The sequence below is a fragment of the Anopheles ziemanni genome, chromosome 2 (assembly GCF_943734765.1).
Source record: "Anopheles ziemanni chromosome 2, idAnoZiCoDA_A2_x.2, whole genome shotgun sequence".
Classification (NCBI taxonomy): Eukaryota; Metazoa; Arthropoda; class Insecta; order Diptera; family Culicidae; genus Anopheles; species Anopheles ziemanni.
The window spans coordinates 68,249,392-68,253,675 of NC_080705.1; positions in this window are offsets into that span (position 1 = coordinate 68,249,392).

The following is a 4,284-nucleotide window of genomic DNA, read 5'->3' on the forward strand; positions in this document are numbered from 1 at the left end:
CCACTTAAAATCCTTTTCACATCCGTTTGTCATGATCAAATCACATGCTCATAAAAGCTAAAGGATCACATTTCCCGCCAGGAGCTGCACCGGTCGTAAGCCATCGACAACCTGTCCGCCAAACGACCCACTCCTCTACTCTCTCCACCACCGGTTCGAACGCAGTTAGAACCATCCCGAAGCACCGTTAAATGATCACCGACACCGGGAGCCATAAATTACCACACCAGACTCCTCGGTGAGCTCCTGTGTACCGCCCGGCGACAGAGGACATCTTCGGCGACACCTTGCGTCCCACTTGCTGCCGGTCTATGCCGCCATATGAGAGCGCACATACACGAATCAAATGATCTCCACTCCACCAATTGACCGATCGTAAATCGACCCTTCCAAGGACCGCGCGCCTATCAGGCGGCATATCCATTACAGTTGGAAATTTCAACGAAAACGTGCCCCATGAACAGCCGGGCCAGGGCAAAAAAAATGAAAAAAAACCCAACCGCCAAAGAGATAGTGCTGCGGAAATTGAATCCTAGATAAAAGTGTAAAAACTTGCCGAGCGGAGAGCGAACAAGAAAAAGCAAGTGGAAATACATCCAGATTAGCAGCGAGCAAGGAAACTCTATAACTTTCCACCTTTTTTTTAATCTTTCTTTCATGTTTCCCTTTGTCAACCCACCGTCTGTTGTGCGAGGTGTAAATGGACAGTGTTCGTGGGCTGTAGTTGGTACTACCTGGTTGGGAAAAAAGGGGCCACAGCCTTCGGGGACTGGCAGGATCTTACGCAACCGTCCCGTCAAACTCCGCATGTTACTCATTTCCTATCGGACGGGCGGGATCTGTTAGAAGATTGCCCCCTGGGCTTTGATGGGCTAAGCATTGCAGGGATTCATGGTCCGTGCGTCACGGAGAGTGCCAAAAGGTGCACGTAATTCGATACAACTCTGCTCCAGTCGCCACAAACTGTTAGTGAGGTATTTTTACCCTATGATTTTTACCCCTGACCCTAGCTTTTAGACTCAGGACGAAATTGGAATTAAACGTCGGCAAGGCCACCAGGTCTCCTTGTTAGTTGGCAAGCGATTGTGGAATGCAGAGATTGTTATCCTAAAAGCACTCAGTAAATTTTGGTTTATCTCAAAAATAACCCTTTCCCCAAGAAGATACAGTCTCTCTGTTAGGAAACTCTCAGGAAAAAGTTGATTGTGTAGCTTGGATATCTAATAGTAATACTAAGTTCTATGAATTCTAGCCTAAAAAATAAGATCCAAAATCACTGAATCGAATTCAAGTAATAATCCTCAGATATGAAACATACTTTCACATGACCACAATCGTAACATGTGGAGTGTAATAATTATGCACTTGCTGGTATTTATTGCCTTTCTCCGGCGCCAGCTACATACCAATGGCCTCAGAATCTCCGGCCGCTGAACGGGCAAGAGACCTAGAGACCGAAGAGTAGAAAAATGGGCAAAGCGACAATCTCTCAACACCGTCCGGTTCAGCAGAACCACTTTGAGCCCTTGAAGGAACCAAACCGCCGACAGCATACGAGAATGCGACTGACCATCGTTGCAACATCTGCAAAATATTGAAAACTCTAAGCGCACGCGGGTGCACACACAAACCCTCGAGGCCAGCGGATGCGTGGCGTCGTAAAAGCCATTTCCAAGAGCATGTAATTCCGAGGACGTCCCCGTCTCGCCGTTCGCCAAAAAACCCAAAAACATACAACGAAACCACCGCCGCCAACTGTCCCTTTTTGTGTCGGGCTCATAATTTTCGGCTTTTCCGATCGACTTCGGCCGTCCGGAGCGCCTTATTTGATTTGTACCGGAGCCCCGAACGGAAGGCCACCGGAGAGACACCTAAAGGGGATTGGTAGAGAAATGGCTTTCCTTTTCCCCTTGGCGAGGTTGGTGGTCCCGTTACTGGCGGACAGGTTGCTTTATTGCTTTTAGAAGATTTTTTGAACTAATTTGTTGACTTTGGCCGATGCCGCAGGGAAGGGGTCGCCTGGGACCGGGCGTGTGGGAGTAAACAGTGATTTACGTGAGCAAACACCTTAATTGAGACGATCTTATTAGCGACCGGATTACGTTGCAAAGGTTTATCGTTTATTTCGGGATACGAAATTGGAAAATCTGCATTTTGATTATTTTAGTGCTATTGAAAAAGAACAAACTTGAAGATAACACGACTAGTGTAGATGCTAAATGTGGTGTTGATATTTTACATACATTTTTTAACAGTTTGGTACGAGGAGTTGTTCTTTGTCGATCCTCAATTTCACGCGAATATTTACGAAGAATATTCTATATCTGAACTTCCGCTAAAAATGTTTCCACAATAATTCAAATAATTCCATAACTCACAAAACGGTTTATTCAACAATTTCGTTCAATGTTTATTCAAGCTTCACAGCCAGGGCACAATGATTTGTTGTACCATAACGTCTGCTAATTAAACTCATATTATTCAAGCAGGCAGCCAACCCGACGATACCGATACCGATAAAGATCAGCCTGGTGCTAATAGGAACCAAATTAACTTTCTCACCGAAAAACCCGAGCGGCCATGCTAATTCATTGACAAATATTTCACCATTCATTCCCCGAGCTTGGGAGGATCGAGGCTGCGTCCGGGAACGGCTGTGGATTGAGTAATTTGCATACCCGGTGAAGGCCGGACCCTCGACGGAAGGTTGATCCGAGGCGCGCTAGGTCCATCCTTCCGGTCACGGTCGTCCGATCGAATGGGATGCGAAATGGGAAAAGGAAAAAGAAAATCAACAGGAAAAACTAAAGCCCCGGTACGTGTTGCGGAGCGGGCGCAACCTTCATCCCGACCGAAGAGCACCCCCCGGGGGTCATCCTCGCGTCATCCCAGATATGATCGGACGATCCGCTTTCGCTCCGGCCCCGGGGCCTCGGCGTGCTCGGCAAACTTGACAGCTAATTTCAGAACGATAAATCGTCTCCGGGGTTCCTGCCTGCTCGGGCCTTTTCCTGCTGCTGGGACCCTTTTCTTCTCGGGGTGGGTTGTGTGGCACCAGCGCTCATGTTGATGATCGAAAGAACAAACAGTCCATTGTCTGCGCGCAGCATGTGGCATGGCGCCTACGAGCTACTTTTCATTAGCCGAGTCTATGTCATTTTTCCCTCCATGCGTGCCCAGCCTCTACTGCGTGTGTGTGTGTGTGTGTGTGTGTGTGTGTGTGTGTGTGTGTGTGTGCGCGTTGGACATCTCGTTGTTTCCTTCCTTTCTTTTCGGTTGTCTTACTTCGGTGGATTCTTTTCCATGGCTCCCGAGATGGATGCTCGTGTCGATGCAGAGACTGGTGCGTATCCGCTCTCCAACCGTCGTCAGCATTCCAACCATTCCAAATCAAAGTGTGCCTGGTTGGTCTTCTCGACCGCTTCATGTGCCATCTTACTTCACTCACCTTTTCCCCCAGCGTTCGCCAGTTGACGGATCAGAACTTTGGCGTACCCGTGTCAAATCTCCCATACTCTGTCTTCTACCGAGGTGTCCCGAAGTCGCCCAAGATCATGCACTTCTTGCTGGCCCCAAGGAGACGATCTTTTTTGGAGGTTCCCAGCATCCAAACCTAACGATCGCGACGACGACACCCTCCCCATCCCCATAGACACTCCATGATCGTGGTGTCAGACCAGCATGAAGGTACACGGGTTTTGTGGCTTTTAAAATCTTGTTTTCTGACAGTTTTTCCCTGATTCCTCACGAAGTGTCTTCTCCACCCGTTTTGGGCTGGGAGTCGGTCTTAGTCCGGTCCGATTGGTCCGATCCAACCCGAGCACCCAGACATTAGAGCCAACCGCAATAGATGGATCGATCATCTCACGGCTCGGACGTTGGGTTCTTCCAGCGCTTCGGTTTCGTGGGAAATTGATCTTTCGTCACCCGCACCCGCATACCGTTGCCCAGACGGACGGCAGCCCAGCCGCCATCGAAAACGAAGAACGGAACGCTCCCGGAATCCCCGGGCTCAGAACGCAGAACATTGACGTGATGGAGCGGTTCCACGATCGCGAGCTTCCATTTGCGAGCGTGCGCCCAGCGCAAGGACGGAGGACTGATTGGAATCCCTCGTGACAAGGGAAGCGATATCTGATTACCACGAACCGATAGAGGATCGGAGCAAGGTCACGCCACTAGCCATGATCGACGGACGAGTGAAAATCAATCCCAATCGTTCGACTACTGTCTACGATCGTCGCGGTCCGGTCCCAAATGCGGGCTTCTCGCCTAGCCACCGCA